At 43.9% G+C, this 23,508-nt stretch overlaps 1 protein-coding gene across 1 annotated transcript in view; it reads right to left on the reverse strand.

Moving 5' to 3' along the window:
* Positions 1 to 19,860, reverse strand: part of LOC126234233 (uncharacterized) — a 66,477-nt gene extending 46,617 nt beyond the window's left edge. The window contains exon 1 of the mRNA XM_049942924.1: positions 19,688 to 19,860. The gene's annotated coding sequence lies outside the window, so the exon portion shown is untranslated. The remainder of the gene's footprint in view (positions 1 to 19,687) is intronic.
* Between the last annotated feature and the right edge of the window lie 3,648 nt (positions 19,861 to 23,508).

The following is a 23,508-nucleotide window of genomic DNA, read 5'->3' on the forward strand; positions in this document are numbered from 1 at the left end:
GCTGTCCAGGTTTCGAGACGGTGCGTTTCTGGATGAGGTATCGAATATATTGCTTCCCCCTACTTATACCTGCCGAGGAGATCACGAATGTAAAATTAGAGAGATTGGAGCGCGCACGGAGGCTTTCAGACAGTCGTTCTTCCCGCGAACCATATGCGAGTGGAACAGGAAAGGGAGGTAATGACAGTGGCACGTAAAGTGCGCTCCGCCACACACCGTTGGGTGGCTTGCGGAGTATTAATCTACATGTAGATGTAGATGTAGATGAAAAGCGTGACAGTGGTAAACGAATGAGGAAAACTTCTACGTTGTTGCCTTTCCGAACTCTAACCTACGAAACTATTTAACAAACTTCAAACTGGCACAAGGTGTACAACTAGCGGCATTCAGTAAGTAATGCAACAAATGTATTTCTCAGCCAACTTCGGCTGAAAAAATGCTGAATTTGTTGTGGGACTTTAGTTTCACCAACTTTCGATAGGTGGCGGCGCTATGTCTTGCCTTCAAAATGGTGTCTGTAGCGGAGATGAATTCCAAACAAAACATTGAGTTCTTTTTGGCGGAAAACCAGAGCATCACAGATATTCACAGGAGTTTGCAGACTGTCTAAGGCGACTTGACGTAAACCCCATTGAGCATACGTGGGACGTGATTACCAGGCGTGTTCGTGGTCGTCCCGGTCCTACAGACTAAACAAGAAGACCCGAGGCTGCGGTACCACTTATCAGTGTCACCCTACTGGCGCCAAAGTTGGCAACAGAACTGTGAGTTTCCAAGAGACGCCGGCAGCGTCCCAGTGCTGCAGGCCCACTGAGCCCAGCCTCCAGCAGGGCTGCACTGTGGGTCTCCGCCGCCACAGTACGGCACTGCCAGTGGCAACCATTCAGCCAGCCACACGTAATTGGAGCGTCCTCATTGTGGACACTGACAACTCGACCCTATTTCTTGCTGTATTATTTGTAACGAGTTGTTGTACACTTGGAGAAACACAGGTTCCATAAATCTTCTGTGTGTTGTGTTAATTTTCTCAGTAATCATTTCTGCCTCTGTCCAGCTTTTCCCACAATGACAAGTGCTTCACCAATTCCGTAGACCGCCTCTCCTTGCCACTGTGTGCGAAGTCGTACACAACAGAGGGCTCTCAGTGAAGAATGGGGACGAATACCGCGGGGTGACCTCTGTAACCTTATGCAGAGCATACCAAGTAGGTATCAGGCGGTGACAAACACACACGGTTTGGCGTACACATTACTGAAGCTCTCAAAGTCCACCTGGAAGACAGGATGAATGATTGCTTCCGCTTTGTTTTCGGCACGTGTCGGAGATTTCACTTCTTGTTACGTAGATGAATGAGGTCGTAATGACGCTTTGTTGTGTACTCCCTTTTTAAAGATAGAGGTGTAACCTGGTAACATACTCAGGCCTCAGTTATTGTTCAGTGTAATAAGGCACACACCCAGAGTCACGTTTCTATAATTATTTTGAACGGTGTATAAGGACCCATAAGACAGCAGATTTATCATCCAAATATACGTAATATGCCACATGTAAGAAGTGGAAACGACTACCAGCATTTGTTGCACTTCGACTGAGAGAGAATTTTGGCCTATCGGCATAGCAGTTTATGGTCTGGCGGTGTTGCTGCTCGAATCGGTCAGGCTCCCTCAGCTGTCATACCAAAATGGAATAGATGGGTTCAGCAGGGCCATACTCAACACTAAACGCGTGAATGGAGAAACGTATTCTTCTCTCTGGCGTGAAGGCTTAGACATACACACCGTGTGCCTTGAGTCATCAAATGGGCTTATTTGGAGACAGTCAAGTATCACCATATCTGGAGCACCGTGGCCTAAGCATGGCGACTATCGTCACATCTCCCCTCGGCGCCGACGAAGTGGCCGCGCGGTTTGAGGCGCCATGTCACGGACTGTGCGGCACCTCCCGTCAGAGGTTCGAGTCCTCCCTCGGGCTTGGGTGTGTGTTGTTCTTACGTAAGTTAGTTTACGTTAGTTTCAGGTAGTGTGTAAGTCTAGGGACCGATGATCTCAGCAGTTTGGTCCCTTAGGAATTCACACACATTTGAACATCCACTTGGCACAACAACAGGTAGAGGAACACCGAGATTGGTACGACCAACAACAACCCTAGACACAGAAATGGCGCCACATGGCGTTTTCAGACGGTCTGCGTGCAGGTTTATGATGGATGTGTCAGTGCGTGCATACTCCAAGGGCAACGAAGGTTGTCAGATTGCAATCATCGTTGCCATAGCAGCCTAGCACCTAGCGTGGTTGTGTCGACTGGCGTTGGGTGCAAAAACGACCACCTCTGGCTTGCATAGTCGGAAATCTGGACAACAACCGTTGCTTTCCTGGTGTGTTGAGGCTGGTACCAGAGCCCTGTTTCCTAGGCCTCTGTATCGTTATAATGGGCAGCTGTAATTAAACGTTCGCTACTTGTGACGGCTCCCATGAGAAACTAGCGATCGTAGGACAATGAAACTTTGTGGAAACATTCGTAAGGACAAGCGGAAGAGAAATAATGAATAAACCATTGAAGCAAACACCTTTTAATTTCCAAATGAGAGGACGACATTTGTTAATTGCGTACAATGTTTATGTTTCTGGTTGCAAATGTTGCCCAATATGATGACCATCTGCACCCATTATAGCCTGGAACCACACTAGAGGTTGATCTGCTGCTGCCTGAAACTACAGCGGACCACGGAATGTTCAGCTTTCGTGACACAGCTCTTGCACAGCTTGACTATCGCATATTCCATCCAGCATTCTCAACCACGGCAACAGTGAATTCAACAATTTGTAACGCAATTGGCTGTCGACCTTTTCCAGGAGGAATTCACAAATCACCAATTAATTCCAAGTTCTGTATCGTGTTCTTTATCCCCAGTGTGGAAAGAGGGCCTCTTTGTATTCCTTCAGTTGGTGGGCACTCGCGAAGAGCACCAGCGCTGTGTGCAGCTGTTGTGATAAAACAGCTTTACGAACAAAGTCCTACTCACCGGCCAGCGCCGACATTTTGCTAACGTGATGCACACGGACGGTTGTGTTTCAGCCCTACTTCGTCGTACCAGTACCGGCACCTAGCGGCAAGTCATGACACGAACACCACTAACAACGAAAATCCAGCAACGCATTGTCTGAATATTATTCCTATAAAGTTTGGTTACCATATGGTACGTAGTTTTCTGTCTACACTCACTCAAGTAGAAGAAGTCTAATTACTTCCACATTGTATTTCAACAAGATAATGCAAGATCGCATCTTGCCAATACTTTCATGACGTACCCCTGCACAGACAATTTCGACTGTTTTCCTGGTCAACATGTTCTTTACATCTGCAACCACTGAAAACATGCCGTCATAAATTTTACAGGAAAAAAAAAGCCAGTCATACAGGTTCAGTTCGTCTCGGTGCCAAGCCGAGTTAGCGTCATTCTTCCTGGCAGATGCTACAGCTCTGGATACTAAATTTCGCAACCTGTACATTCTCAAATTATTTGGAAGTTTAATTGTGTGCTTCTCCTACTTTACTGTTAGACAAGGTAAGTAAAATTTGGTTTCCGGCCTTCCTGGTGTCCCAATTTAAATGGCCGGCAGTGTACTTCTGATTTTAAAGGAAGAAATATCGGCTTATGGTGGCAAGAAATTAATACCGAGTTTGTGCCCTTTACAAAGTGGCTGGATACAGAACATTAAGAGTTTCTTTATCGACAATCATACGTAACGACGGCATGAGTTGTTTTTGGTACCAGTGTGGGAAGGCTCGATAAACAAGGACAAGGACATTTTTATTTTCCAGTCTTCTCGTCTCCCTGCCTATTAAGCTATTTCCTGTTTTTCTGGGATTATCTACGAACTTCACGCAACCTCACACAAATTGAGAAGGCTGCATACTAGTTCACGAGCTTGTGTCTTGTCTGGCTGACCTCGTGCTGGTTGCTACAACGCTTTATTTTCTCTGCATAAACTTGTTCGTGTTCTGTTGTCTGTCGAAACTTGTTTCTTGATGAGCTTGAGACAGCTACAAACTAGTAACACTTTTTGCAACGTGCGGTGCACGAGTTTGAGGAACTCAATACTAATGAGTAAGCTCTAAAGTAAGAACCCCGTTCACTTCTCTGCCTACAAAAGCTCGGTGCTGCAGTCGAAATTAAGTTTTGCCGTCACCTGTGAAACTTCTTCTCGAAACACATGCAAGCTCTTCTAACGTTGTCATTATTCTAACACTGTTCTTGTTTAAAAATCTAGTGAAGCAATCTTTCAGCAAGCGTATTACCATTAACAGTTAGGCACCGAGTTTGGGGAATTTGCATGTTATTCCCAAACACCTGTGTTCGCTTTCCTCCCAGTACAAGTCTCATTTCGTATTTTACCACCAGTGCCGACCGCAAGTCTAATGCAAGAACAAGGAAGCACTCACTCTCTCAGCCAAAGGGCACGACAAAAATTATTAAAGACAGACATAAGCCCACTCATGTAGAAGGAAATGTTTGGTATAGGAATGAGTTGTTCACAGACTTAATATGATAACAGATACACTGACGAATTGGATACGACATGAGAAGAAGCTAATGGAGTCATGTACTCCTCATTATTTAAGAATGAAGGTTATAAAAATATTCGTCGATTCACTAGTCTCTGATGTTGTACTTGTAGAATCTATGTGATACGTTCTTTCATTGGCGTGGTAGACACAGAAGGTTTAGTTTAGCGTGCAGTGTTTGACACAAAACCTGGCCTCCTGCCATCCACTGCAGAGAATGTCAGAGTCGTTCACTTTATAGTGCCAATAAAACCGGCCTCCTCTCAGAATTATTGTTTTGTCTTGCAGACAAAGGCAGAAACAGATGAGAGAGAGACAGAGGGAGAATGACTGGCTTGCTGACGCCCTGATGGCCAGCTGGTGTGTAGCACTGTGCATATACGCTCTTGATGGAGAAGACAAATGTCTAATCTTTCAATGAGATTGCTTTCAGCATACTCTTGTTAAGGACTATGAGTCCTGGTTGTAACGCCTTGTTCTCCTATTGGAAGCCCCTCGACCTTCGAAGAGACGCAGATTCCATCATATGTACAGCATATCTCAGTACCAGCAATCCTGCACCCAGGTGTGAGGTGCAGGTACGTGCTATTGAGACCCCATCATCCACGTGCATTATACAGAAGTGTTGCATTAAAGCTAGGGAAGTCACACGCTCATGAATGTGTGGCTCTAAATTAATTGCTGGAATTCTTTGCCCAATATTGTTTACCCGAGGGAGAATTTGAAACATCTATTTGTTTAATACGCACTACACAGTAGGTGCGCTGAGAAATAAACATGTGCCCGCTCCATGAGATGGAGGTGGTTGCCTGCATTACCTTCAATTGGAAGCTGCTGGCAGTCGCCATTGCTGGCTGTCGGCGTGGCAAGGCCTACTAATCGTTACCACAAGGTCTCTGCGGTTGGTGCGACCATAATTGTTTGCACACGACACGGTCGCCATAGGATTGACACACGCACATATGCTTGAGATGACTACATGAGGCAAGCTTTAGAGCCACGGCTGCCGCCGGAGAAGCGTTGCACCCTTATCTGGATCACGCAATGAAATGGACTGTTCTAAACAGTGTTATTATTATTATTAGCCTTGAAGCTGTGACCCGACACTGGCCGGAGTGGCTCAGTGCTCCGAGTACACAACTGAGGGAGCGTGGGGCCAAGGCCGTCCAGGATGAACAGCTGCCGCGTCCACGCTTTTGTCCCAGAGCGTAAACATCTGAGCAGTAAGGCCAGGCGATGCCGAATTGCCGCAAATAAAAACTGGCGGTGAAGCGTAACTGTAATTATTAATCCTAATTACAATCTGAGACAAAAAAGACGCATCTTGACGGAACTGTCCGAATGGGACGGAAATCGGTATATGTGATGTACATACACAAGCAAACGAATGGTTACAATTTCAGAAAAATTAGACGATTTATTTAAGAGAAACAGCTTCACAAATGGAGCATGTCAGTAACACACTGGTCTGCCTCTGCCCCTTATGCAGGCAGTCATTCGGCTCGGCACTGATTGATAGAGTTGTACGAGGCCCCCCCTGAGGGACATCGTGCCAAATTCTGTCCAACTGGCGCGTTGGATCGTCAAAATGTCGACACGATTGGAGGGCATTTCCCTCAACGCTTCAAACGTTCTCAGCCGGGGACATATTCGGCGACTTTGCTGGCCAAGGTATGGTTTGACAAGAACGAAGATGATCAGTAGAACCTCTCGCGGCCATTATCTTGCTAAAATGTAAGCCCACGATGGCTTGCAATGAAGGGCAAGAAAACGGGGCGTAAAATATCGCCGGATGGACGACTATGCTGCATGGATGCCGCGGATGAGAACCAATGCAATGAAAACAAGTGGCACCCCAGAACACCACTCCTGGTTGTCAGGCTGTATGGCCGGCCTCAGTCGCGTCATTGCCCCACCGCTGTCCGAGGTGTCTCCAGCCACGTCTTCACTTGTTATTGAGGTTCAGTTCGAAGCGGGACTGGTAACTGAAGACAGTCCTACTCCAGCCAATGAGATGCCAGGCCGAACGTCCCCAACGCCATTGCAAAAGGGATTGTTGGTGAACAGAGGTAAGTGGCAGTCGGCGTAATGGGAACCGAGAGCTCAGCGCCCACTCTGTGAGCCAGGTATCAGCGACCCTTGTGGTCACTCAGGCACGAGTTGCAGGTCGGATGGATGACGGGGCTCTGAGTGCCTCTCCATCGACTGCCCAGTCCCTTTGTTCTGTCATATCTCTAGGTCCACCACTTCCTTCTCATCGCTGTGTTCGGCCACGGTTCACCCCCTTCTGCCAATGTAGAGTAGTGGCGTCGCTCCTATTCAAAGGTCGAGCGATTCGCCAGGTACGTTTCTTTGAGCCCAACTGCACGTCCTCTCTCAGATGCAGACATCTGCATATATTGTTAGTGCGTCTGTCGGTGAGGCACAGTTGCTGTCCAACTGAGTACACGGAATGAAATTTGCAAAGCTTTATCTCCTGTATCGACTTGTCTCTTGTTTATTATCCTTGCCAGCTGCTAGGTGAAATCGCGCTGCAGCATCATACATTCATCCATCAGCAGCAAAACTTTCCATTTTTGCGTTTCCCATCCATACCTGTATGAATATCAGTTTGTGACCAGTTTGCATAACTATTTTGTGGCAGTCTTTTTTTTATCTCTTAGAATACAATCCCATTATGTTGACCTATACGCCATTTCTCGCATCCCCATGAAATTCTGGAGGAGCACCCCTACTTTTTTGGTGCCCCTGACGTCATAGAGGCAACCATCTTGGATCTCGATATCACACAAGTTGGCAGAACTCCTACAGTGCCCAATTATGAGTAACTGGGGGCCCAACTATTTTCCTTTGTTTGTACACTCCCCTAGTGTGTAATTATGGCTAATTGGGAGAGCGGCAGCATATCCACAACCAAGTTATTAGCTCTGTTTTATCCTTTCGGTCTCACAATGAGAGGGTGGTGGGAGGGCGCATTCATCAGTCATTCTTTTGTGTTCATATCCCCCAACCAACAGGAAAATTGCCCAGGTGGCCTAGAGCAGTCAGGATACAATTATGATTAATGGAGGTGAGATAGGATTGGGTGGGTAACAAATCGTTTTCTTATACCCATATCCCCAACCAACAGGACAATTGCCCAACAGCCGTCCTATGGAGGAAGGAAACAGGAGGGGGGGTCATAAATCATTCGTTTGTGCTCATATTTCCAAATAAATAGGATGATTACCTGACAGTTGAAGTACAATCGAAAGGTGAGGGGCTCAGAAACCATTCTTTTGTATGGTGATACGTTGGAAACGGGAGTAATAAATCAAACTGCGCCAGAACCTGCAAACCCTTACTATTCTAAACCAACAAATGTGGTGAGGATGTTAACAGTTTCAGCACTCAGCGAGATAAGTTAGCAGGAGTTCCCTGCGGTTTCCTTATTTCTCAAACAAGTTTCTTCATTATTTAGTTTAACATAAATAGCTTTTCCCCTGAAATCATATGGAAAACCTAGAACCTCAGTACCTCTCAATTCAGTTATATCATAAAAGCAAATATCCACGTCCAAAGCGTTAGGTCGTCCACGAATTTGAAGGTTATCTTTTTACCCAGCTCGTCCATGCCAGAATTAGACCATTTACTCAGTCTGTCATCTATATCAGACTGGCAGCCGGCGTATTTTGCTGCAACGAGGAGCAAGCTGCTGCTCACATCTACTCACCACCACGTCCACGAAGGAAGAGTCACTCTACCGTGAACAGGTTCAGCACTGCAACAGCTCGGGCACAAGGCAACACTTTTTGGCAGCCTACAGTGTTGCAGATTGTGCAGATGGCCGGACTTAGTATTCTGAGGAGTGGCCAGTTTTATTGTCACGCTGAATGAACGCCTTGGACTTAATCTGGATGTCGAATACGGTTCTTTAATATTGTTACAGACTGAAAATTAGCTTGGATCGAATGAAAAAAATGGACAGGGGTCCTGAACACACTCCCCCACTCCCAAAATGAGGTCTCTCAGTATGGCAGAAGCCTATCATTGTGTTGGTGTCTAGGACTCCTCGCATACACGTATTATATCTTACGTCTTGCATTGCTGCAGGAAGAGATTATATGCAATGTAATGCTTACATGTGTAACAAATATGAGCAGTAGACTGCAGAGCACAATCTGACCACACTAGGCGAGAAATTATTTGCAAGGCTATAATGGTAAAACCTTTGAATCCATAGAAATAATAGAAATATCATTGCGCTTAAATTCAGATAATCAATCCTTATATGCGAGAAACAGAGAAAAAGTGAAAATTATTGAGATGTGAAACAATAGCGTAAAGAAATCTTTTCGAACGACTTATCCAAAATTGATATTATTCGTCGCACAACTTCACAGTTTTATAGTTTGCTGAAGAGCAGAGTCTCTAGGAGAATGATGAATATCAAGTCAAGATAGGGGTGTGCGAATTAAGTGATAGTGCTTTTAAAACGTGGAATAAAAATTTCCGTTGATGAAATCGTAGAGTAAAGCCCAAGAATCCAAATTTACAATGTCATATGGCTAAGGTAATTAAACTGTCTTCAGTGTCATATAATTTCACGGATCCGGAGGAATATGGAAATTCTAGCTTTCTACGCTTTTGCAGCATGGTTGAATGATAATCTAAATTAAACCATATCTTCAGTCTCTGACCTCTCCTTATTTCACTACAAATAAGTAATTTTTTATTGTTCCTCGTTCATTGGGAGATTATCAGAGGGGCTAAAGAGAACAGCTTTCATATGTTGTAAGATACACAGTAGTAAACTGCAGTGACTTTTCATGATTCTACGCAGCCTGTACTTTGCCCACAGTACGCCATACACGGTGTTTGAGACTTTTATGATTCTGTGCAGATTAATCTGACTCTCTGTCTAGTGGACTGCACACCGTTTCGTAGATTAATTATTATCATTAAATGCTGATATTTTTTATAAATTTTAAGTTGCTTACTTTATAGAGCTTTTAACAATGCCCAATTGCTTCCTAACCACATTTGTACTATTTTCACACTGTAAGCTTTCATTTCAAAAGAGGCTGAAGCTGTCGTTAAACTCTGGTCATGATTTGTGCAACTGTTCTGCTTCCCTCATTTATTCGTGCATGCGTTCGTTTTCCGGGGATAGCAGTACTAGGCAAAGGGTTACATTAATCTATATAGAACCACAAAATTCCCTAACATCCTGTATGGAGTACTGTAGCCAACAACAGCCTGTGTAGGTAGTTGATTCATCACTAATTAGTATTGACATTCTTTCTTTGAGTCACAAATGGACAGCCGGCCGATGTGGCCGAGCGCTTCTATGTGCTTCAGTCTGAAACCGCTACGGTCGCAGGTTCGAATTCCGCCTCGGGCATGGATGTGTGTGATGTCCTTAGGTTAGTTAGGTTTAGGTAGTTCTAAGTCTAGCGGACTGATGACCTCAGATGTTAAGTCCCATAGTGCTCAGAGCCATTTGAGCCATTTGAACAAATGGTCACTAACTGTAGACCTCAAAAACTGAATGCACATAATGTAACAGGCTAATAAAACTGACTTAAAATGAATAAATCCCTGTGTTGCAGCAAAACTGGGACAGGGCACATCTGACGTGCAACTAATGTTATGCAAAGTGAAAACCTAATCTTTCCAGTGTAGCTTCAAAGAAAAGGGATGCATATGTACAAAGATGTAGTCAATGATAATTTTGGGACGTGATATACTTAATTTGAGTAAGTTACATGGATTTTAGTTGGTTATGTTAGATTTGCTGTAGTCAGTTTTAGTTATTTATTTGCTTTTAGTAAGATTTATTTACTTAGTTTTACTTTCAGCTAGTTTCAGTTAGTTGCATGTTCCAGGACCCATAAATAATCATCTATAGCTACATAGTGGAACTTAACAGTCCACAAATGTATGGCATTTTCTTGTAACTGTCTTTCTATCTCATCTTGATTTAATTTTACCAATCCCACGACCGGCCATCCTGATTTAGGTTTTCCGTGATTTCCCTAAATCGCTGCAGGGAAATGCCGGGATGGTTCCTTTTAAAGGCCACGGCCGACTTCCTTCCCCGCCCTTCCCTAATCCGATGAGACCGATGACCTCGCTGCCTGGTCTCCTCCCCCAAAACAACCCAGCCCTCTATACAGTCAGGTGTCACTTGCATAAAAAGTCCTCTCAGGAGAGAATCCTTCTGATATACAAAAATAAGGTGCTTCAGACAGCTTTCAACTAGCCAAAAAGAAATTGGAGGAGAAATTACTAAGAAAAAGCTTGAATAATACATCTTACAAGTCTAGAACAACCCATGGGAAGGTGTATTTCAGTTGAGAAAAGTTGCGATTACGATTATTCCTTTCCATGACTGCTACATAATTTTAATTATATTTTCCTAGCCTGAGAGATGACATTTACGTATTCAGCCAACTGTCTGCGCATACGCTGCATATTTGACCTGGCTGTATCATCATCAAAAGAATGAGATAGTTCCCTTAGAAGTAGCTTGCGTAGGAGTAAGAAACAGCCTGAACGCATCACATGCAGTCGTAGATTTCAACAGCCTTCGATAGCTCTGGAATGTGTGCCTCGTCAGTACCAACTCCTGCCGTCGGCTGACCCCACTGACGGCGTAGACCAATACAGTTGAAAACAAAATTCTAAAACAGAAACAATAAAGTGGAGTGTGTAAGGGGTCCGCAGGCCCTTACTACTAAGTTTGCATCAGCACAGGTCGACAGGGCAACTATCGATAGTGTGTTGGGTCGCGAGAGCGAGAGTCAGTTCAGTCAGTGTGTGTTGTGGGTTCCCGCGAGGCGGGTAGGGCTGTGCAGAAGCCAGCAGTTGATTTAATGCAAAATTACCGACAAAGGGAGTGGCCATCGCCGCGGTTTAACCCCTTTGTGTTAGTATTATACGGGAAAGTGAAGAAGCTTAATTACAAGTGTGATCAGCGATATTTATGTGCCGTTACTGAGATTCCGCGTCTACCGCGCCGGCATTATTTGGATTACAGTGTTGGATTACAGTGATTGTAATTTGCGTGTGACGATAAATAATAACGAAGAAACCTGTGCTGAGATTAGCCGTCATTAACAGTGTATGACGAAGGCAGTGGCTGTCTCTTTCCTTTGGTTTTTTTGAGATGAATATAGGTCTTGATTAGTGAAGCTGTGTTGTTGTTCTCTTTCTTACCAGACAGTACATTATTGCAGCGTTTGAGAAGGACAGAATGGAATGTAACAACTCCGTAGCAGTCCATTTCCGATTGCCAGCCCCACTAGGTACACGGTCATATTAATTAATACTTATGTGGGCTGCTATTCAGATCTCGAACGAACGGGCTATAATAATAGTATAAATAAGGGAGTGTTACAAGTGTCACAGTTAACCTCAAATTACGATAACTGTAGCCATCAAAATTTAAATTCGAATAAACCAAAAAATATGTCATTATACTAATTTACAGAAGATTAACCCAAATCGAATTTCATGATGCTCAAGGCTGATTTAGAAACAAGCGTGAAAAGAATCACATCGCTGTTTCAGTCAATGTGTTCTACTAACAAAATCGGGAGTCTATGCCTCTGTGGTGGCTGCATTTATATCTCACACAGCCATATACATACATGGGTAAATACAAGGAAACGTCAGTCCAGGCTCTTGAGTCAAGTGATGCATTGCGTTAGAAACGTCACTGTAAAAAGTTTTTGTTAAGACTTTTCAAAGTGATTCTCTCTTCTGACGAGAAAGTAAACAATTTTTGTTTTACATAAGACTGAAGGCTTTCGTGGCCGTTGTCACTGATGATAAAATCTTCCTAGTGATGTTAAGACGCGACATAATCACTCAGATTTTATCTTCAACCTTTTCTTTTATCTCCGTTTCTCGAGACAGGCGCTGTCTCGGCCAAGAAGGTCGTTCGGTTACAAGACTTCCTGAAGACATGGAGCAAGGTGATCGGGTGGATGTAGTAGATCTCGACGTTGGAAAAAGCATTTCACTCGGTACCACGTTAACTCTTACTAACGAAAGCACGATCGTATGAGGGATCAGATAAGATTTGTGACTGAGTTGACGATTACTTGGTAGGGAAGACGCTGTGTGTTGTCTTGGATGGAGAGTCATTAACACGCTATATAGAAATAACTTCAAGAATGGCCTGTGGAAATTAATTGGTTCCTTGCCGTTTATGTTAAACACCAATTACCTGTCGTATGTTATTAATGGCAACTTTAAACTTTTTGCAAACTACGAAGTTATCTGTAAAGAAGTATATCTGGAAATAAACCGCTCAAATTTTCATTCAGTTATTGATTAAGTTCCAAAGTGGTGCAAAGACTGGATATCTACCTTCAATTTTCACGAATGTAAAATATTGAATGCAACAAAACGGAAAATGTAATGTCCTATGAACTACAATACCACTGAGTCACAATTAGAATCAGCCAAATGATGCAAATACCTAGTACTAAGAATATGAGAAGATATGAAGTGGAACGCTGAGATAGGCTGATATATAGATACAGTACACTGACCGACAAAAGATCTGAAGCACACGAAGGAGGAGGAGGAAATTAAATGAAATTTCTTGAGTTGGGAGGGTATTTGATGATATTTCAGTGATTACAATAGCGAATGAAATTTGTGAAGAACTTTGCAGTATGAGCTCACTTATCGGTATGACGTTGCAACCCTTCTGGCCTGGATCCATGCACTGATTTGGCTGGCGAGGCGAATGTATGCACTCCTGAGCCCAGTTGGCCCACAGCTGTTCTAACTGGTCCTTGATATTCTAGATACTTGCATTTGCTGGTGACACACGTGCTCTCTCATAGACACATCTGGGATCTTTCTGGCCTGGGAGTACATGAACATCACACAGACAACCGACATAAAAGTTTTCTGGGTATGGTACCGCGTCATAATGTAGAAACTACTGCCAACGTTTCGGCCACGATTGCAGCGGCCTTCTTCTTAGACCCAGAAGAAGGCCGCTGCAATCGTGGCCGAAACGTTGGTTTCTTTCTCCAGCAGGAGTAGTTTCTACATTATGACGCGGTACCATACCCAGAAAACTTTTATGTCGGCTGACTCTGGCCGCGGAAGCCTACGCAATTATATCACACAGACAGTTCACAGAGACCCGCTCCAAGTGTGGATGGACATTATCCTGTTGAAAAATTGCATCACTACACTGTCTCATGAGATGTAAAACATAAGGAAGCAGGATGCCTGTGACTTTAGTGCCACCTCAATTCCCTCGTTTGCTCTCAGTCACTGCCCGAAGTCAAATTCGAAGGCTCCCCACACCATCAAGCCTCAGTGCGTGTCCAAAACACTGGAAGGTAGCCGCCAGACTCGCCGACGGTGGTCGTCCAGGGTAGTACAGAACCGTAATTCATCGCTGAACACATTGGACCCGCTTCATCAGCAGTCCATGCTTCCTCGTCACAGCACCACTCCTGTCGCAGCCACTGGAGTTTTTGGCGTTGACAGCAGAGACCACACATGGGACGGTGGTCCCCTAGTCAGGTTGATGCTAGTCCCCGACCAATAGTGCGTGATGACACAGACTATTGCAGGCATTCCTTTACTTAATCTCCGTAGACACGCACAGATTTGAAGGGGCTACGGTGTGCTTGGTACAAAATTGGTCGATTCTCCCTTGCGGTGGTCAGACATGGTCGACCAGAATCTTGATGACGAATATATCTGCCTTCATGTTCCCACGCAGTCCAACATCCGGTCATTGTCACATCCAAAAGTCCCAAAAATTTGGACCGCACAATTCAACCAGCTGGCCAAATGGAGACCCAAAATGAAACTGCTGTTGTAATGACAGATGCTGGTGACGCTGTCTCGCACGAGCATGGGACATCCTCATGCCATTCAATGGGATCACCCAACATTTGAGCACTCACACTTCTTGTATACCTTATCAGTGCTTGTAACGACAACAGACATCAACTGTACTAATGGGCTGTGTTGGTCATTCTACCTGTCACAGAGAATTGTCACTCTTATCACATCGATAGCCGCCGATGATGTGTGCATTGACGGTGTTACATCGACGTCTGAGCAAGTCTTTCTCATGCTTCACCTTTTTTTTTTTTTTTTTTTTTTTTTTTGTCAGGCGGTGAAGGTGAGAGGGTTTGATTCACTGGTAGAATACAGAGAAAATGTAATGTCTGCAAAAGGAGACTGCATACAAAACACTCTTTCGAACCATCCTAAATTGTTGGTCGAGTGTGTGTGGGACCAACACCACTGGAAAGAGACCCCCGTGGGAGGGGAGGGGGCAGCTGGAGACTGCATAACTTGAATAAGCCAAGTGACACCACATAAAAGTTTTACGCAGAGATTTGAATGCGCGAATTTATTTCTTGGCCCTTATGCAAGGTCACTTGAGTTGGTTAAATGGGAAACAAAGAAAGGAGAAAGAACACGTTTATAATATGTGTATGGGAACTGGGTGTACTTCCTAATCTCCTTCTCCCCCTCTCTTTGTCTGCCTCCTCCTCCTTTGCTCTCTGCTCATCTTCTCCTACCCCCTCTCTGTCTTCATCTCCTCCTGCCCTTCTCTCTTCCTCTCTATCACCTCCTCCCCCTTTCTATCTTCTTCTTCTCCTCCTACCTCTCTCTATCTCCTCCTGCGTAAGTACTACGGTTTTAATATACCTTTATTTAAATCTCAATCTACATCTACATCTACACGGATACTCTGCAAATCACATTTAAGTGCCTGGCAGAGGGTCCATCGAACCACCTTCACAATTCTCTATCATTCCAATCTCATATAGCGCGCGGAAAGAACGAACACCTATATCTTTCCGTACGAGCTCTGATTTCCCTTATTTTATGGTGGTGATCGTTTCTCCCTATGTAGGTTGGTATCAACAAAATATTTTCGCATTCGGAGAAGAAAGTTGGTGATTGGAATATCGTGAGAAGATTCCGTCGCAACGAAAAACGCCTTTGTTTAAATGCTGTCCACCCCAAATCCTACATCACTTCTGTGACACTCTCTCCCATATTTCGCGATAATAGAAAACGTGCTGCCTTTCTTTGAACTTTTTAGATGCACTCCGTCAGGCCTGTGTGGTAAGGATCCCACACCGTACAGCAGTATTCTAAAAGAGAACGGACAAGCGTAGTGTAGGTAGTCTACTTGGTAGGTGTGTTGCCTTTTATAAGTGTCGTGCCAATAAAATGGAGTCTTTGATTAGCCTTCCCCACAACATTTTCTATGTGTTCCTTCCGATTTAAGTTGATCGTAATTCTAATACCTAGGTATTTAGTAGAATTTACGACTTTTATATTAGAATGATTTATCGTGTAACACAAGTTTAACGAGTTCCTTTTAGCACTCATGTGGATGACCTCACGCTTTTCGTTATTTAGGGTCAACTGCCACTTTTCGCACCATTCAGATATCTTTTCTAAATCGTTTTGCAGTTTGTTTTGATGTTCAGATGACTTTATTAGTCGATAAACGACAGCGTCATCTGCAAAGAACCAAAGACGGCTGCTCAGATTGTCTCCCAAATCGTTTATATAGATAAGGAACAGCAAAGGGCCTATAACACTACCTTAGGGAATGCCAGAAATCGCTTTTGTTTTACTCGATGACTATCCGTCAGTTACTACGAACTGTGACGTCTCTGACAGGAAATCACAGATACGGTCACATAACTGAGACGATATTCCATAAACACGCATTTCACTACGAGCCGCTTGTGTGGTACAGTGTCAAAAGCCTTCCGGAAATCCAGAAATACGGAATCAATCTGAAATCCCTTGTCGATAGCACTCAACACTTCATGTGAATAAAAAGCTTGTTGTGTTTCACAGGAACGATGTTTTCTAAACCCGTGTTGACTGTGTGTCAATAGACTGTTGTCTTTGAGGAAATTCATAATGTTCGAATGCAATATACGTTCCAAAATCCTGCTGCATATCGACGTTAACGGTGTGCGCCCGCCTCCGTTCTCTGTTTTGCCTGTATAAATTTACATTCGTCTCCCTTTCGTACCTTATAGTTTTGTCCTCTGAAGATGGCAGTTATAACTGAAACGGATAGATAATACACAGTTGTACAGTTTAATGATGCCGCTACACTTTATTCAAAATGCGTAACAGCCGTTGACAGCCCCCTAAGGAAACTTTTTCTTAAAACGAGTATTTGTAAAATAAAGGTTCAACCTGTTGTCCGTGAACCAGTTTCAAACCTGTTCCATTATTCTCCTCCCTTTGTTTGTTACGGATGTCTTCGGACTCTTTATCAGATGACATGTGTCTCAGTGAACACAATAGGATATCAGGTATCCTGCCATGTCCCTGATGAATTATGAACGTTGGCCAAGAACAGGAATCGTCCAAGTACTGAACCTTGCTGGGCACCATGTCTAATTTTTCTACTCCGAAGTTAGTTTTATTTCTGTGGAATAATTTCTTAATGTGACCCTGCGCTTTCGCCGGCCGGAGTGGCCGAGCGGTTCTAGGCGCTTCATTCAGTCTGGAACCGCGCGACCGCTACGGTCGCAGGTTCGAATCCTGCCTCGGGCATGGATGTGTGTGATGTCCTTAGGTTAGTTAGGTTTAAGTAGTTCTAAGTCTAGGGGACTGATGACCTCAGAAGTTAAGTCCCATAGTGCTCAGAGCCATTTGAACCATTTTAACCTGCGCTTTCTAGTGTTAAGTTATGACTGTGTACGTGCAAGGGAAAGGGTTTTGAAGCCTTATCATGTTCATATTTTTACAACAAAGAAGTACATAAACTCCAGTACTGGTAAACGTTTACGCAGTACTGTCTCATTAAATACCGGTTTTAAATTGTACTACCTCTTTACATTGACGTACTGTTCTTGTAATTTATGGTACTATGATTGGCTGTGAAAGCATCTGAAACTAACTCTCAGCCAAAAGTATACTGCCACTGTAACAGGAAAGAAAACTATGTATTTTGTACGACTGACTCTTACACAGCCAAAGAAAAAAAGAAACAAGAAACAACTGTTGGCCTATGGACCTTAAACATACGTCTCTTCGTCCTTTCTCTTCATAGTGGACTTGTTCAGTAGCTTAAGAAGCGTTAGGGGTGTTCAAAGGCAAAGAACGCCAGATTTAAATACGGTGTAGTTAATGCTGCTTCATATTAACTTCTTACCCTAAGCTTTGAAACGTGTGGTCTGGAACCCAACGACTTGTAAATCTGTTAAAATATTTCGTTAATGCAGTTATAGGCTTGTAAATACTTCATAAAATGCATTACACACAATTACTGACTTTACTTATGTCTCACTTTGACCGGTTTCGGCCCTAAAGTATATTCGCGGTCCTGTACGAAATACAAAACAAAGATCATGTCAAAATGCAGAAAAGAAATCACCTGCAGGGTCACAAAGAGTATTTAGAATGTAACAATCATGCCATGGGATGGCTCCCTAATGGGTCATAGCTGTGATAATTTCTGGCTGACTTTACTGAAGATGTTTCAGATACTGGGGTGTTTAATAGTTATTACTTTACTGGATGGTACTTTTTCCTAAAAAAATCTGTAAATTGGCTCTCTGGCTCTGAGCACTATGGGACTTAACTTATGAGGTCATCAGTCCCCTAGAACTTAGAACTACTTAAACCTAACTAACCTAAGGACATCACACACATCCATGCCCGAGGCTGGATTCGAACCTACGACCGTAGCGGCCGCAGCGGTTCCAGACTGAATGAAGCGCCTAGAACCGCTCGGCCACACGGGCCGGTCTGTAAATTGATTTAATGCCTTTTAGCTATGTATGTTAGCATGAACTGGATATTTTCTGCATGGTATTTACCAGATGCTGATAACTAGTTATATTTTACTTTAAAGACGTCATTCTTTAGTCTTTATGACGACGAAGGATATTGTTAGCGTAGTGCGATTAAGCACATGTAAAAGAAACCTTATGAAATTTTGTTTTAATTTTGTTCGGTTGGAATGTATTTGGTTAGGAGACGTATGGTTAGTGTTATCTTCATCTGGACTACGAATATAATATCTCTGAATTGTTTACTGTGAGTTATGACCGTGTGATGCCATTGCATGTGTCGCGTTGGTTCTCTTCAGTTACTTGTTCGTCATACAGTTGGCATGCTTGTAACGGTTCGAAATGAACGATACTCCTAGTTCTGATATGTAATGTTGGCTGCAGACTAAATTTTCGGCGTAAATAATTTTTCTGTTGTTACATTCGAGGTAATCTTGTGATCTTATAGATCATACCTTTTCTGCATTTTACATGATTTTTGTTTTGTATTTTGTACAGGACCGCGAACATGTTTTATGACCGAAATAAGTCGAAATGAAATACAAATTAAGTCAGCAACTGTGTCATGCATTTTTTAAAGTGTTATGTTCATCAGGTTACCCTCCATTCAGAGGCTCTTGCATGCAGCGACTGTTATTGACTTGTAAATAATACTTCAGCTATCAGTCGTCCTTTTGAATTTTTATTGGCAGATCTAGATTTCAGTTAGAAACTAGCCATTCTCAATGCACTATCATTTTTGATCAATGCATGTAATGTCTCTTGGCCGGGCTTCATCCACAGTTTCTTGAATACTAATGTATTGAATACTAATGTATTCAATGACCTGTGGATTGTGGATGAAGCCCGGCCAATAGGCATTACATGCATTGATCAAAAACGATAGTGCATTGAGAATGGCTAGTTTACAACTGAAATCTAGATCTGCCAACAAAATTTCAAAAGGACGACTGATAGCTGAAGTATTATTTACAAATGTTATGTTGTTTGTAGAAACACATAGGGAACAACGCCTCAAAAATCAACAGTCTCGCACTCTGGCACTAGACCCGCGACGAAATAGCGCCTAATAGCGAAGTACCACTGCAGTGTCCTCCTAGCGTTATTGAACAAAATTGGAAGTACGCCATACAATTATAAATCACCGTTAGCTGACACAGTAACTGAACAGCGAACACTGCTCTCTGACGCCATAAGGTTCTATCTAGCCAGGTAGGTCTTTGCACAGGTCGTGACCTGACTCTTTTCCTCCTCGTAACTAGTTCGTAACCAACATAAAACTCAACCGGATTGCGCTGAGGACTCACTTTTGACGAGGATGGCAGAAGTGTAGGACGCCGGCGCTGAACCCGCGGCCGCTCTTCGCTGGAGACTCCGGCTTCGCTTCTGGCCACGACGTCAGGTGAGGTCGCCCGCCGTCCCGGCGCTGAACGTCGACGGGCGATCACGTGGTCCTTCGCCCCACCGCCGCAGCCGTCTACCTCCGTTGGCGCAGTGCGAATCGTCCTTGGTGCGAATCTCCGCCAATCCCGGGCTGCCTCCTCCCATCGCCTACCGCGTCGTTTGCTGGTCAGCTGGCTGCTGCGGAAAAACCGGTACGACGAGAGGAACGAACGAGTCATCGCTCGAGTAGACTTCAGCTGAGAGCTACACGAAATGTGTAAACTTACTAAGCCCCGTTTATACGCTTCCACTTACCTCTCCCGTGCTGCTGCCGTGTGAAATATGTAACAAGCAGGAACCAGCGGATAAATTTTCCTATCGGAGCACAGAAAATACGATTATGTTCCTGTTTGTTTAAAAGACTGACTGAAAAGTGGAGTACCAGTTGCCCCATTCTACCTTCCTCAGCATCTTTAAAAAAAAGCGCGAATATTTCGCATGCGAAATTTTTTTTTTAAAAGTACATCTCACCTAATGCTCCCACGAGCTCCGCCAACCGTACCTCAATCACACCCACTAGTCCACCGCCGTAAGTCGCTCATACCCATCTACTCCTAGTTATCCATTCTTGCCCGCATCTCGTGGTCGTGCGGTAGCGTTCTCGCTTTCCACGCCCGGGTTCCCGGGTTCGATTCCCGGCGGGGTCAGGGATTTTCTCTGCCTCGTGATGGCTGGGTGTTGTGTGCTGTCCTTAGGTTAGTTAGATTTAAGTAGTTCTAAGTTCTAGGGGACTGATGACCTCAGATGTTAAGTCCCATAGTGCTCAGAGCCATTTTTTTTTTGTCCATTCTCACTCACTCATTCACCCCAACCCATTGTCATTATCTCTTTTTGTCGCTCTGTCATTTTTTCCCGTGCCACATTCACGGTCTCCTTCGTTGTGTCCTAATAGTGCTGTCTCCCCCTTGCTCTCTTTTACTGCTAGTATCTCATTCACTCCTTCCCACTGTTGCTCTCTCTTCACACTTCAGTGCCCCTCTCTTCCTTGTTGTCAATGTCATAGACTCTCGCCGGCCGGAGTGGCCGAGTGGTTCTAGGCGCTACAGTCTGGAACCGCGCGACCGCTACGGTCGCAGGTTCGAATCCTGCCTCGGGCACGGATGTGTGTGATGTCCTTAGGTCAGTTAGGTTTAAGTAGTTCTAAGTTCTAGGGGACTGATGACCTCAGAAGCTAAGTCCCATAGTGCTCACAGCCGTTTGAACCACACACTCTCTCCTAATCACTGGCTCTCACCAACTTCCAGTTTCCCATCCTCTCTATCCCCTCCCCACCACTGTCTCCTTCGCTCTTTTCCCAGCACACTTCTGTCACTTTCAACTATGTTCCACTGTCACTATGTCCCTCCTCTTTCTCACACACTGCAATTGTTTCCTTCACTCTTTCTACAACACAACCACTATCCACTCCCTTCCAGTACTTATTACTTTTCCGTCTCTTTTCCGCTACCACTGCCTTCTTCTCTCTCAGCATAAAAAAGCACAAATACCATAATTATGGGGAAAAATTTTAAAGTCGGTGAGGATGGTAGACTGAGGCTGCTGGTACCCTACTTTTCAGAGTCTCTTAAATGAATCGAAACATATCCCCTTTCTTGTGCTCGATGGGAGCATTTTTCCGCTCGTTTCCTTCTTTTCACTGCTGCAGCAGGGCTTGTAACTCATTTCAAAACATATTTCTCGGTCAGTGAAATGTAGACAATTCACTCATGTGCAACTGAAATAACGCAAAACTAATTTTACGTCTCCGGATTTCAAGTGCAAAAGATTTTGTATGTGCTCTATTGAAGCAGATGAAGTTCCTAGATAACAACGTAGTCACTATACAGTGTCTTTGTCCGTGCTATGTCACTTTATAAACTACCTTTTCGCCTCAAATCAGATTTTACGTGTACAAGTAAGGTAACTGTAACGTCTGTAGCTCGGTAATGGATAAAGATATGAAGAAAATTTTCTATGTTGTTAGAGATCGGTATCTTAGGAATGCATTATAAAAACTACAGCCTTTGCCGTGCATAGGCGTCTCGAAATCCGCGGTTGAGTTTTGGTAACCGAAAAACAAGTTTTTGTTGTGTCTCTCGGTAACGGATAAAGATCTTTGAAAACGAGGAGATGGGTCTTTTAATCAAATGCCTAGAGAATACGACGCTAAAATTTGAGAATTTTATGCGTCTATTGGTCATTTAGATTTCGCCACATACTGGATTTTACGTGTAGAAGTGGAGTAACTTTGAACTTCTGTGTCTTGGAAAAGAATAAATATATCAAGAAAATTTTGAAGGTTGTTCGAAATCCATTTGCTGTGCGTAGCCGGCTCGGAATCCTCAGATGGGTTTCGGTGTAGTAAAAATCCATTTTGTGGCAGTTTCCGAGGAACAGCCAATGAATTAAAGGCTCCGGAACAAGCCCCATCAAGGTCAACATAGACCACATAAAGTGTAAAGACAACCAGCCGATTTTGTCCATTTGCCTAAGCAGGAGGCAGTGTGTAATATTCATAGTTTGACCCTGTGCGGTATGATAGTGACACTAAGATGATCCTTCCTAGCCCAAGGACTATACAAAACACTTCTTGACCTTATCTTTTTGTCATCCATAGAAGAAGAGGTATGATCACAAGAAACTTTTATGTGTAGTGTTTTGGAACATGCTAGGTACCCATGCTGTCGCATGCATACCTACTGTATCCGAGGCCTTTGCACAATGGGTCCGCCAATGTTTGCTTGATCACTGACGGTCGACTGTGGGTTAGTTGGTTTAAACGCTGGTAGTGAGAGAAAGTTTGCATCGCTTTTACTGAAGGAGAGATAGTGGGGTGCCGTTCCCGATCAGCAGCGGCGTCTCGTGTGGTGTGGGCATGGTGACTGCCAACGGGGACGCAAGGCTAGGTACACACGTGAGAGTTTTCCCACTGTCAGAGAGTTTTAGCGAGTAACACGTGTCGTGTAAGCAGCGCCGGCAGTCCGCTCCCTGGCAGTGTCTCAGAGTGCGGCAAGAGCTCTCAGAGAGCCGCGCCCTGCGAGTTTAGACCTCTAACGTGGACGACAGTCTCTGTCTCTCGAGAGTTACTCCCAGTTGCTCTAAGACAAAAAAAAACTACACCGGCATTGTCTGAACAGGTTCAGAAAACTCGGAGAGTGCTGAGCGGCCATACTGCGTCCAGGATTTATGTCGTATTTCACAGGTCGTATACTACAACATATTTGTAATATATTTTATCGTACTCACACACACATTACATAAAACTAACCACAAAATTGCCTGTTTTGAGCCATAATATGTGGCCGTGGTATAGTTCTGTGCGAAGAAATCGTCCATTCTACCTCCTAAACGAACACCATGAGCAGTTAGCCAAGTTCGAATGTTCTAGATTTAAACAATGGTATACAACAAATAACGCATAAAAACATCACAAACATATTATATTGAATTAACAAATGAAAATTTAAAAATATGTAGTTGAAGAGACTTGATCTGACTTTCACATGAAAATTAGAAAGAAAACCAGCGTGCTATTGACTGCGCTGCTACAACAACGCAACGAGGTGCTCTGTAAAAATGTAGTGCCAGTTAAGGGACAGTTGAAACTGTTGTCACGATGGATACACACTGTGAGTGAAAGCTAGCGGTGTGTCAACAAAAAAGGTAAAGAAGAAAGCTTCCAGGAAGTGAACTCAGGACGCAGTTT

The sequence above is a fragment of the Schistocerca nitens genome, chromosome 2 (assembly GCF_023898315.1).
Source record: "Schistocerca nitens isolate TAMUIC-IGC-003100 chromosome 2, iqSchNite1.1, whole genome shotgun sequence".
NCBI lineage: Eukaryota > Metazoa > Arthropoda > Insecta > Orthoptera > Acrididae > Schistocerca > Schistocerca nitens.